This window comes from Lepisma saccharinum, chromosome 26 (genome assembly GCF_977018435.1).
Source record: "Lepisma saccharinum chromosome 26, izLepSacc3.1, whole genome shotgun sequence".
Lineage (NCBI taxonomy): Eukaryota > Metazoa > Arthropoda > Insecta > Zygentoma > Lepismatidae > Lepisma > Lepisma saccharinum.
In genome coordinates, this window is record NC_139254.1 from 8,864,984 (window position 1) to 8,879,072 (window position 14,089).

Consider the following 14,089-nt stretch of genomic DNA (forward strand, 5'->3'; position numbering starts at 1 on the left):
TGAATGTATTAATTTCCTTCAAACTGCAGCTGAAAATGAACGCGCATTCCCCTTTTCATTACTAATGCACAAAGCCTACAGTCCATGAAAGATGCATTAAGTAGTGAGTAGGTATGTTTTTCTTTCTTTAATGTATACATCACGGTGTCCTTGTTTCAAATGCTGTTAGATGAACGTTCACTGCATGAATTAACTGGAAAGTAATTCAATTTGAGTTACTTTCAGAATAGAAACTGCCTGTCCAGTCTTCCCTTGTTTCCAAAGATGACCCCAGGGACAGAAGCTGACCGAAGCATAGCGCCAGTCACATCACTCAATATAATAATATTATAATTCACTGTTGCTCTGCTTCTGGACACAAATTCAAACTTCTCAGGTAAAAACCAATAAAACTCTGTCAGTCTCACTTCTCGAGGATTTTCCCGCCCTGCGTCTACTCCGAAATGTGGACCTGCTCGCGAAGAAGTTCGATAGGAAGAAAATAGATATAACCTAAACAGCCTTAGGGCTGAGCCGCTTTCGATGTTGTGGTATCGGAAGATATCGGTTGGAATTTAATCACCGATACAGGTCGATACTTCGCTCTGTTCGGATCTGTCGGGGTACGCAAAAATACCATGGAACGCTTTCGCGGAAGCCAAATACCACGGAAATTATGCAAAAATCCATACATTTTCATTATTTTTGCAGCAACAGTGGGGAAGAAATGGACTTTGTGATTAAATTATTAGCCCATGTGAAATGAAGAATATTGTAAATCAAAACTCGGGTAGACTGATGCGGTGTATATCTCCAATGGATAACTTGCACATTAAAATTTAAATAAAACTACAGTTGTTACAATTTAAGTATCGGTATCGGTGAGAATTTATTTCACTTCGCTTTTCTGCCACTTTTGGCTAATCGCGAAGATGAGGATGAGTGATGAAACTGATGAAGGGACATCCACAAACCGCGCTTTCCACCGGTGGACGGGCTGGTGCACCGCTGATGAACGCTTCGGCGTTCAGTATTCCACCGGGGCGCACAAAAGCTTTCACAAAGTTAAACCATGACGTCATCAATTTACACCAGCCTCAAGAGCTGGTGCGGCTGGTGAATCAAGATGGCGTCGTCTGCACTGAAGCTTCTTTCAATTCGTGATATGCGTTCTATAGGCAATAGTACGGAATGTCGCGCCGATTTTGTTGCACGGAGAGCGAATAAACTGGATGCAGACATAAACTTTCGACATTTTAAATACTACTTCTCCTTCACTTGCACGCAAAATGAAACAAAGTATGTCGATGCATCAAAACATGCGTCCATCTTCTGCTGCAACATGCAGGAAAGCATCAATTTGCAAAATTCCATATCTTTACAAAAGAATACCACTTAATTCGTACTGCACAAGCAAAATAAGATGTCGTTAAGTGAAAATATAAATTCATGAAATATCTTCTGTGATTTAGTCACTGATGGTGAACTTTCCCTAATAAACTCAGATATGCGTGCGCATTCCGAATCTAACTTTCACTTGTTGCAGTATGAAGCTTTCCGAATTTGACGTCATTCTTGGTGCACCAGTCTGAAGTACACTGGTGAATTCTGGAAAGCGCGGAAAGAACATTGAGATCCCCTAGCGTCGTAGCTCGCTGTGCTAGCCACTCCGCCACGGAGTTAAGCTACAATCTATAAGAACATTGGCAATGGTATCATGGACGCAGGCCCGTAGCCAGGCAGGGGCCAGGGGAGGCTCAGCCACCTTGACGTTAAGTCAAATTATTTTGTATTCTAATTTGTTTGCAGTGAAGAGTGAAAATGTAGACAGCAGATATTATTTGGCTCCCAACTTGATGAATGATAAATTCACAGAACATGAACAGCATCCATTATATTCCTTCAGTCTTGTTTATGAGCCGGTCTAAATAGGAACAAGTATTTAGAAGATTCTCTAGACCAGTGGTTCCAAAAGTGTGCGCCGCACCGCCTTCAAATGTCAGAAGATCCCAAGTTTTGGGAACAAAGGGGAGTCTTCTTGCGTCTGCTTGGGGTGGAATGTAGGGTAGGAACTATGATTGATGCTTGGGGTGGAAAGTAGGGTAGGAACTAAGATTGAAGTGAATATTGTTCATTTTTACTTGTATGATAGGGTAAAAGAAGGGATGTTCGATTGCTGGGAATTTCGCCGTACTTGTGGTTTTTGTAATCGTAGATAAAAACTATACGTTGGAAACATTTGCTGATGCTTGTAAAAAATCAAGTAACATGTGCCTTGTTTCCTCTGCAAACTGCAGTGTGGTGAGCGAACTAGCAAGCAAGCAGTACAGTTTGGAATGCGCGGTTGCGTCTACACAGAAGACACAGAAAGGTGCCGAATTTCAATACTACGTTGGAAATTTCGTGGCAGATAAGAATTATTTTTCTTCCTTTTAATTATTGACATTGTAACCTCAGACCGTAAGAATGTCGTGGAAAGATTTGCTTTGGAAAGCGTGCATGTACAAGTAAACATAAGTTGTTTTCTTTCGAATAAGCATTTGCTGGAAAATTCGCCAGAGTAACAGAAAATGTGTTGAATTTCCCTTCTTACAGGCGATCTTTCACACACAACTTGTTGACAATGCATATGAATATTTAGTCCTATGTTTCTTTGTTTGTATTGTATCTTTTTAAGCAGTTTTGTATTGTCATTTGTAGGTCTTTTACACTTGTTGTCTTAGTCATTGGCAACAACATGGTATTTCATACACTTAAACTGTCCATAAAATGATAAATACGTTATATGGCGAATTTCCCAGCATGTGGCGGGAATTTCGCCACTTTCCCTCATTATAGTATTATTAATATTACGTCATAAGTATAAGTAAAACAGTATTTATGTTATATTCCTCATAATCCACAATTACTACTTTTTGCATCATATAAATTTTGTCCTACTCCCCCAATTCGTTTAGAAGAAAAAAAATGAAAAGCATTTTGGTGGCGAACTTCCCCTCCTTTACTCTATAAATAATTGTGTCATGAAAAATAGTATGGAGTGTGCATTAAGGGATGGTGTCACTACCAGTCAATTAACACTTCAAGATACAGTATGTAACATTCTTATTCGTACACACGGATTTTCAAAGAAAATGCTCTTTTGAAATTGTTTCTTTACAATTCAATAACTAATATCATTAGGAACATAAAATCTTACCCAAATTCTGTATATCCAATGACAATAATAAATTAAATGAAACTGAAAGAGAAACATGCCATTTTTTGTACAACTTTTCTATTCGTACACTTAATAATATAAAAGAAAAAAGTATATTCAGAGCAAATTGACTGACAGTTCTAATACTTTGATGCGTACCCTTTGGCTCTAATTACTGCTTGACACCTGTTCTTCATAGAATTAACCAGTTTCCGACGTTTCAGAGCTTATTTTATTCCACTCGGCTTGCGCAACAGTTTTCAACTCTTGTTTGGACTTGACGTCTGCTTTATGGACTCGCCTCTTGAAAATTGCCCATAAATGCTCAATAGGATTTAAGTCTGAACTTTGAGCTGGTGTGGTGTTTGTAGTAGTTTGGGCACATTCCATATTAGCCAATTCATGTTAACTCGCGCCTTACTATGCTTATTGTTATTGTCTTGTTGGAATCTGTAGATAGGAGGCATGTACATTTTTTGGGCACTCTGCTTTACATTGTTCTTCAATATGTGCAAATAGACATAATGCATCCATGATACAATCAATAAACTGGATGGTACCATGGACATAACATAACACCTTTGGACGACATACAGCCCCAAATCATTAATGACACACCACCGTGTTTAACTGTTGGAACTGTGTTAATGTGATGATTGTCTTTATTTGATTTTCTCCAGACCCTATTGATCCCATCTGACCCGTATATATTAATCTTGAACTCGTCTGACTATATGACACTATTCCAAAATTCCTGGTCCTTGTGGATGTGCTCTTTCGCGAATGAAAGTATATTCCTGTGATTCACCTTATTTACATACGGCCTCTTTCGTGGTATTCTGCCATGATATCCATGCTTCCACAAGGCACGTCAGACTGTTTGATAGGACATCATCTTGCCAGCAACATTTTCTACTAACGGTCGTAACTGAGGAACACTCGTACTCTTTTTAAAATAAAGAGTTCATCACGTTTATTCAACCGTCTCTCTTTTGATTTTCTTGGCACATTCTGTGTTGAACCTTCCTCTCTAAATTTGTTTACTATGTATTGAATTGTGCAGTGTGATTTATTGACTGTTGTCCAATTTTTCTTAACGAATAATCTCTAAGGGCCAAATTTATAATAACATCCTTCAGATCGGAACTAAGTTCCTTCACCTTGCCCATTTCGAACACGCTGATAGATAGACGACAGACCTACAACAATACCTACGCCAGCAATCCGCTTGACGGGGAACGCGCCTGCATGTTCAAACTTGTTACGAAGTTCACGAAGTTGCAAACTGCACGAAATCGCCCGAATAGCGCTGGCGCTGTATGCGAGGAAGATTGAAACTTGCCTGTACGAATAACAATGTTGCATGAAACAGCGTGTTTTTCTCTTTTCACACAAATTATATGCTCTGTTTATACACTTTGAGCATACATTTTAATTGACATTTGTTGGTGAAACCTTCATTAACATTAATTTCCAGGTACATATGAAAATGATTATATTTACTAGTAGATATGACATTTTTTCCTCGGAAATTCTATGTGTACGAATAACAATGTTACATACTGTATGTTCTATAAGATATACAATTACTAGTTTCTCAATATCTCGAAATTTTACACTTTACATTAACTTAACGACTCCGATACACATAATTTACCGTCATTTAATACTGATAAACTTTAGAAAAATGAACTTTGTTTATAAGCCCCCTTGATAATCTGTGAACCCTCTGGAGACCAATTCTGGCTACGGGCCTGCATGGACGTCCGGAAGGGGGGAAAGGGAGCCCACCCTGAAAAATGAATGTCCACCTAAAAATTATATATTTCACACAATTTCATTTTAACCACAGTAATTTGTGTTAATTATTATAAATTCGTTAAACAAACATGATAATTTCAGACTGAAATAGTGGTTTTTGAGGGAGCTTCACTATTATGGGGGAAAATATGCCTCCTTTGCCCCCTGCAAAAAATTACCTTGATTGCCCCTCCCTGGAAAAAATCCTGCGGACATTCATGAATGGTATTAGTTTGAAGTGTTGTCGGTTCAGCCCTGAACAGCCTTTATAATTTTCTTCCTCGCAATACTCTGGAAAAAGCGGCATCAGCTGATTGCAAAAGATCTGACCAGGTTGTTGGCAGGACGAGAGAAAATTCTTGGAAAACGCAGTCAGCGCGGGGATGGGGAGACTGTAAACAAATAAATCCAATTGCTAATCCGCACTGCTAGGGTGATGCGTGAGAATGCCGGTCGAATAGCATTCCGGAAACAAGTCAGAACGCATAGTTTAATCCTCCGTACAACGCAAATATCTTCCCGAGGACTCTAACCCACGCCCTTCAAGAGATGACCGCACGAAAGAACACAAGAGGATATCGACACGAGGCATTACTAGGGAGCGGATATTTACGTGCTAAAAAACGTAATTTTATTTTCTTATGTTCTATAAACAGTGGGAAAATGTGGCTCAAAGTAGAAAAAATATTTTCATTCAAATGTCTGCCAAACAAAATACGAGGGCGTGCTGAAAAGTAATGTCTCCTATTTTCTTCTGACGGTGTAAAGACATTTTCAACTCTCAAGAAGTCTTTGTCACACGCGTTGAGAGTTCCTCGGCAGGGGTTTCCATTGTGAGCATGAACAGCCCAACATCATACAGTACTGACGTTACACATTCATTGCCATAAAAAGCCTTCATTCTCTGATGAGTGTCAATTGGGGGACACATTTTCTGCAGTTAGAAACTCGGTCACAACACGCAGTTTCAGGTGCACGACATAGTATGGTTACATGCTGCCATTTTCCTCGCTCTAGTTCAGCAACCCCTGGTGATAGAAGTTTGAAACTTGGAATGGAGAAGGGGGAAAGTCTGAATCAAAATCCAAAATGTCTTTACAGTCACAAAAAATAGGAGTCATTACTTTTCAGCACACCCTCGTAGATGCTCTCCAGTGACAGCACGATGTTAGTTGCTTGTTACACTCTGCTGATTACAATGAACAACAAAGTCCATTTGCTTGTTACACTCTGCAAATTATCAATAGATAATGCACGCTGATTATCTCTGAACAATAACTTGTGAAAATGACCTTTCCACATCACGCGTGTCAGACGTGCATATTTGAAGTGCGGGATGTCATGCACACGTACTCCATCAATTTCAAGAACATGTTCGGGGCCTTGTAATCAAGGGATCCGCGTTCGATACCGGGTGGAGGAACATAGTGGTTCGGATCCCACTAGTAAGTTACTACATCGCCGCGTATTTCGTCTATTTTATGCGTTTACTCCAAATACGCGTTTACACAATAAATTCGGAAACTTTATTTTGTCGGGAATGTCCAAAATACGTACATTTTATGTTCTCTTCATAGAAATATGTCTTTTAAGTGCTAAAGATAAAATTATGCATTATTATGTAAAATAAGATTACATTGCAGCCATGAGGACGGCACTCTACCAAATATGACCGCCTTCTGAACCAACAACAAAAAAAGTTTTCATCTAAAAATCAGCTCCCTTGACATTACAACTACCTTGATCTCGTCACAATTTCCAAAAAGCGATCACCTCCAAATCTCACTCTTGAATCGAGAAATAAATAGCCTGTGCGTAAAAAAATAATAAAACAATAGAAACACAAATTTGTGCCCATCGTAACCAGTCTGTAGATAATAATCAGAAGGCCAATGCCCCTCTACTATATCTCAAGTATGTCGAACAGTAAAGTAAGTTTAATTTAGACATTTTTTCAAACATCCTATCAAAGTCTCGATAAAGACCGACGGTTCCGGTCTCGTCTCGATCTTTAAAAGGCTGCGTCGGTCTCCAAACGATTCCCAAGAACTAAAGGGAACCCCTTGGAAAATAAAATCAAAACCGGGCCACAACACAGGTGAACGCCCTGTACGATGGTCTAACGCGACGATCACACGCTCGACGAAAACGAATATCACTCTGCCACGCTCCTGCACGGTACGTTACCGCGCTCTTAAGAACGACGCCATAAAACGCCACGACCATCCCCAACAGTTTAGTGCCATATCAGTGATCCGTGAGAATTGAAAACAAGCTTTCACTCCGATGTGCTTGCTTTCCAAAGGGAAGTATGGTGTTTGTAGCAGGTCCTCATTTTTTAAAAAACAAATATTAACATCCCGCGATCGTAAAACTGGGATGACTTCCACTAACTAGCCTTCTTAAACCCGAAGGTTCATGGCTGCAGCAACACATGCCTTCCATCTGTCCCTATCCTGACCAAGATCTATATACTCTTTTCCATCCCTACCGATTTCCTTTACGTCCATCTCAACGTTATCCCTTCATCTTCGTCTTGGCCTTCCTACAGGTCTCTTACCATCAGGTTTCCCAACAAGAATCCTGTAAACTCTTCTTTCCATAAAGAAAAAATATGACTTCTTCAAAACAAGGTATCATAGATTCGAGTCCTGGATAAAGATACACATTACATTGTGCTGTTCCTTCATTCATTAGGACATCATTCCCCTCATAGTCATGAAATCAGAAAGATAAAAATGAGACGTAAAATAAGCAAATATACAGGGTGACTCCCCAAAATTATTATTTTTTTGTTTGAAGTCAACATTATGCACAGAAAGATTAATCGGGACTGGACCTACAAAGTGGGATCCGAGCCACAATGTGCCTCTACCCGCTTTCGAACCAGGGACCCCTTGATAACAAGGCAACGACACCGACAAATTAAGATATGTACAGGGTGGCCACAAAGTGGGCGTACCCCTGGGTTTTCGTCGGAAAGTATGTTTAATTGTTGTTGATCAGCAATCGTTCGACCATGATGAAACACATGATGCTTGATTTGAAGTGCAAGTCACGTTAATGAACTCTCTGATGCTGATAGGACGTGGATGGAATATCTCCGCAAAACATCTGCCAAAACATGGCGCAGAATTCAGCTGTGCTACGATCTTGATGGTTTCCATACCGGATGTCCTGGACAATTGAACTATCAGGTACCTGATCACATCGCTATAACAACAACAACCACTGTAGTATCGGAAACAACGGGGAATACGCCCACTTTGTGACCTCCCTGTACATACAGAACACAGAATACATTATTTGCATATTCTTCCAGTTACACTTCCTGGTATTAAGAACAAGTACAGGAAAACAAGACTCAGTCAACAAACATTCGTGCCATTCTTTTAATTCTCAATATCTATTTAAAAAATAGCTACTTTTGTTTCCGAAAAAAAAATATCCTTAGTAGTGGAATTTATCATGGGGTCCAACATGCGTTTATGCATATTTTCTCATCCGGAGGATTCTGTAAATTTTGTATTGGGGGGATGTAAACTTAAATTTAGACAAAATTACCAAATTCTGGGTCTTTGTGAAAAATTTTAGTGTGCTGCTGAAGAACTTTGGGGGTGTTAAGGGAGTTTTAGGCAAGTATGAACAAATCACTCGTCTCCAAGATTAGCACAATTGATTGCCACTTCCACTTTTGGCTAATCGCGACGATTTTGAGTTTTTGTTTTATGTCCACTTGATGCACAGAAAGGCTAATCGGGACTGGACCTACAGTCTAACGTGGGATCGCAACCGTTATGTGCCCCCATTGGTTATCCAACCGTAGGCTCCTTGATCTGAAAGTGACGACGTTATCACTACGCCATTGGGGAGGCCCTGTTAATCGCGGCGATGAGGATGAGTGATGAAGGGACACTCACAAAGAACAGCCGTGCCCATGTCGGGATTCGAATCCAGGACTTCTGACGTCCTAGTGCGGTGCGCTAACCACTTCCCCGCGAAGGACGGCTCATTAATAAGAATGAAAAATATATTACAGGAAGATGTAGAAATCTTGAATCGTACTGAGTGTGCACGAGAGAGTTGTAGTTTTAAGTCCACTTTGTGCACGGACCTGCAGTTTAAAGTGAGATCCGAACCACCATTGGCCTTCAGCGGGTGTCGAACCCGGAATCCTTTGATTACAAGGCAAAGACGTTATCACTACGCCACCGTGGAAGCCCTGTACACCAGAGAAAACGTCCTCGAAGAAGCTGACGGCAGGAAACACCGGAAGTGAAAAGGAAAACTCACTTCCGGTGCACTGTTTGTCGAGCGACGGTTCAAGAAGACGAACGCTCTCCTGCGCTGCCATTGTTTCTGCCCACATGGACGCTCACACAACGTACCTGAGAGAATGAGGCTCCTCCCCTGCTCCGGTCACATCACGACGTTCTTCCGCAAGTCTACTTTGGGCACCCAGCGAAGTCTGCGAACTCCTCTCTCTGGCCACTGCCTCGGCGGCGAAGCGCCACATTCCACCAACGACACGTACGCTTCAGTGTTGCCAAGCGCGCATGCTGAAATTATCTACTTGCTCTCTTCAGAGCAGTGGTTCTCAATCTTCGTGAACCCGCGGACCGGTGAATTACTTTTCGAACATTTATATAATAATAATAAAAAAAAACTATAGGTTAATTTGTGCCCGTCACATTTAATATTAATGAAAAAAATATGGCATAGACAATCATGGAGAGTATTAGTTCGATTCTTTTTTTTAGAAAATATAAAACTTAGTTTAAATTAGTTGACAAAGAATGCAGAAACAGACGGATATAACGCTTTCTTATTGGCTGTGTTTATGTTCGGTGTCCATCACTCCTTGTGTGTTTGTTTACAGGATAAGGATGAAAATATTAGCCTCGTGATTATTTAGTAATTAACCCTTTCACCCCCAGGCACATCACGTATGATGTGTTGACAGAATGGTCATGCAGACCAAGCACATCACGTATGATGTGTTCGTAGTGTATTGTTTTATTTGTAAACGTGGGTATCTGGTTTGAGGCAGGGAAAAGGGAAATTCTTTCTGGGACGCTCTACCGTGAAGGTTCTATTGTTGCCTTCCGTAATAACCAGCAGGGTGTGAAACAGTGGCGCCCCTTATGACCATATATGGAAAGAAGCAACGAGCGTTTGTTGTGCCTATTTGTTGAGAGTTGACGAAGAAGGACGGTTGATTTCTTTCATTCAGAAAATGAATTCTTTTAGTGATTCTAGTGATTCATACTATATTCCGGAGAATTCTGAAGCCTCTACAAAATCTGACGTATCTTCGGAATCCATTTCGGAAGATGAAGAAGACACACCATTATCATATGATAGGTGGAAAGTTTTGCCAGATGAACCTGGTTCATGCTCTCCGGAACACTTTGCTAAGTACCATAAGGACAAGAAGAAGTAGAAAGTTTCCTTTTGGATCTGCTGTACTATTATGTACTTGTTTTATGTATTATGTTTATTATGTTATCCATATCACAATGTAAAATTTACAAAATTTGAAGCTACAAGTGAGTAAAGACACAATATGTAATACAATGTATTTCTTTTATGTGTTATATATATATATATTACATATTATTATTACATTATGTACTATTATATAACGCAGTATATAAATATAAAAATAAATACTAAAAATCATATTATCGTTAGCACTGAACATTTCTCAAAGTTCAAAAAACAACAAAGAAGTAGAGAATGGACAAGAATAAGTAGGAAGTTTTCATCTGGACTTGCTGTACTACTCTGTACTTCGTTTATGTATACTAATATGTATTTGTTTATGTATTATATGTATTATATTATGCATATCCATATAACAATGTAATATTTACAAAATGTGTAGCTACGAGTGAATAACGACGCAATATATAATACAATATATATTATATATAATATGTATTATGTATTGTTATTTCTTTATGTACTATTACATAACACAGTATATAAAAACAAAAATATATTATGGTTATCACTGAACTTCCTACAAAGTTCAAAGAAATACAATATTAATTGGAATGAAGATTCAGGCAATATTTGTCATGGAATATTAAATGGTTTTATTATTGAAGATTTTACATTAGAACCTGGGATGTAGAGGGTTTTCACGTTTCTCTGTCTGGGGGTGAAAGGGTTAAGTTTGTAATCAAATTGTCGAAATTGTGGGAAGAAATATATGGAGAAACGGTAAGAAAATACTATTCAATCGTTCTCTGGTGATAAAAATTAATACGAAGCCATCGAAATATAATAATGTTGAATATCTCTGAAAGCGCTGTGAAGTGATTACTGCATTATAGAATAAATTTCATACCACTTCTGCATAATCAACCATGGACATGACATATTATATCAACCTGCGTTTAAAGGAGTTTCTTATCGTGTTGGGAATGACAGCCAATCAGAAGCCAGGTATCGATGGAGGTTCTGCAGCACTATAGGGTTTGTAAATACGCGAACGGTTTGAATGCCTCTCCGAATATGTGGGCGTTCGTCCTGAACGAGCAGTAAAACTTAGACCATGCTCCCCTGTTCTGATGGGCTCTATCCACTACAACTGTGGTCTATTCTGATGTACTGATGGTTCGTAAAGGTTTTTTTTTGCATAGGCGTGCCATGGGTTTCTGGGTTCCTTACTAACGTGTCAATTTTTTTAAAAAAATTAAGGAGAAACATTAAAATAACATTCGTGTTTGTTTTTTTTTAAAAGTAAGGAATTTCGTTTCAGTTTCAGTAGACAACGTGATATTGTTTACTACAATCGCACAGAGTTCCTCCACAAGTCGGTCTGCACTTATCCCTCACGAGCACAGCCTCGATTGCTAAAGCAACCTTCTTCAACTCACAAAGCGTACTTGTTTATTTACATTTATACAAGAAGATTGCAGTGGCAACCGAAACAGTGCCCACAAGAAAATGAAATGCAATCCGATTTACGGAGGAGCATTTATAAACTCATAATAACAGTGGTATAATAAGAGCAAATAGTAATTATGCGAACGTGCACAACATAATTAATAGCAAAAGCCAAAACTACCTCTTTTCGAAATTAAACTTCACAAAGAAAATTCAATGGCATCCAATCAGAAACGCTGCCAGTTTCAGCTTACCTCGTTGCAGAACTTCAGCTTATCAGGCCTCTTTCAGATACGCAGCACCCAAGGCCTGGAATGCACTACCAAACCTAACCAAAAATCAAAATTTCAGACGTTTTCGCGACATGCTCCGTGAATCACTAATCAACGATCAGAAGCAGGGTAAATCAACTTATGAATAATGAAAAATACTGAGAGTTGCCCAGAATTTATTTTATCTTACTATCAACTTTCTCGACTTTAATTACTTTATCTATTTCACTGCTAATATTGTTCCATTGTATATGATTTTATTCCTATTGTATTTTATTGTACTTTCTTGTTCAATTTCTTTGTAATCTTGGATTTTATTTTAATCTGTTCTATTGTAAGCGATTTTATTCCATTTGTATTTCATTGTACTTTCTGGGGTTAGGTGGTAGACCAGCAACAGCTGAACCTCGCCCAGCAATCAATTCAATTCAATTTAATTAGATGGATTCAGCTGTAGAGACAAAGCCTTGTATTGTATTACATTTGTTAAGGGCATGGGGGAAGAATTTCCGCGTGGTCGTCCTCTCTGCGTTGGCTGGAGCACTGTTGCCAACTTAACTCCTTTTGAGCCAGGTCTGGCTCTTTCGTGCACTCGTTTGGCTGTGAACTGGGGCGCACGTCATCCTGTCCCACTACGGTGCCATCACTAGCTTCGGCTAACATTGACAACTTTTGCACGTGATATTGTTATATTTGCTGCGTTGCCCCACTCCCTCAGCTACTTTTCTTGGCTGACGCGAAGGGGGCATAATATTGTTATCCGAGAATACTTTATTTTCGATTTCATACGACCATCGGTGGATTATTGACATGGGATCTAGACGGTGAAAACTAAGAATAAATTGCCATCGCTTTAAAGCTAACGGAATTAACAGCAACCCCTCCCCACCCCCACTCATTTCACACCTAAAATTACCCTAGGAGGCCATTTATCCAGTTTCAAAAATCTAGCTCCTTGAAAGTTTTTACTCCGTTTAGGGTGAAATTCAGCTCTTTTATGCGCTTCAGGTTTGGCAACAGTGCTAGAATGGCCGTAGAAGGCAAGGAGAAATGCATTGGGCTTAAGGAAGTGTTATTTCATTTGTTCTCTTGGGAATATCTAACTTCCGATGGTATAGAAAAAGATATCAAAGGAAAAAGGACAGACTGAAGTAGTAATTGACAGGCGGAAAAGTCGAACCTTCCATTTGATTAGCCATAACTTAAAGTTGATTCCCCATAAGGAATATATGGGTTTCTGAAAATTCTTATACATCATGTTTCTCAAATATCGTATCTAGCTTAATGATCAACTTTAAAAAACGCTTTCACTTGCAACATGTGGAGAAATTCTTACTCTATTCAACACCGGCTTTTTGCTCCATAGCATTGCCCATTCGGACGATATTGAAATACGAGCGGGTGCAAAATTGTCACTCTTCCCCTTAAGAGTTGGTTATTCCGTTGGTTATCCATTATGACTTTCAAGTTTACTTTCATTATTTAAATAATATAAATATCGTCACAGTGGTACGAAAAAGCCTGTGCTAAAATGATAACGAACATTATCTTTATATACTTAAATAGTTTCTGTGGAAAAGATACATGAGATTAGGTAACATTGTCCAGATAGGCAATTGAAACCACCCTCGGAGCACCCCAAAATAAATAAGTCTGCGCACGCCCATGGGTTCCAGCCTTAGTGCATTATCTTGAGTGTCTTGTGTTCTTTAGCAACATACGTACAGCATTCCTGGTCCCACTACACAGCCATTCCTGCAAAGGGTATAAATACGATGCAATTCCACTTAATTAGATGCACAAGGACCACTGCCCCAATTACACCCGTGCCGTTCCAAGTTTATAATGATGGGAGGAAGAGTTATTGGAAGGAACGGACGTGGAACACGTGCCAATGCAGCACACGTGTGCACGCAGGTAATGTTTATTGCTATGCGCACAC

General features: G+C 39.4%; 1 protein-coding gene across 3 annotated transcripts in view; it reads right to left on the minus strand.

The window, feature by feature from the left end:
- Positions 1 to 14,089, minus strand: part of Nuak (Nuak family kinase 1) — a 173,222-nt gene that overhangs the window by 136,714 nt on the left and 22,419 nt on the right. The window contains exon 1 of one of the 3 annotated variants that reach the window (XM_083112317.1): positions 9,367 to 9,447. The exons of the other annotated variants lie outside the window; for them this stretch is intronic. The gene's annotated coding sequence lies outside the window, so the exon portion shown is untranslated. Of the gene's footprint in view, positions 1 to 9,366; positions 9,448 to 14,089 lie in introns of those variants that run through there. 3 annotated transcript variants of the gene reach the window in all.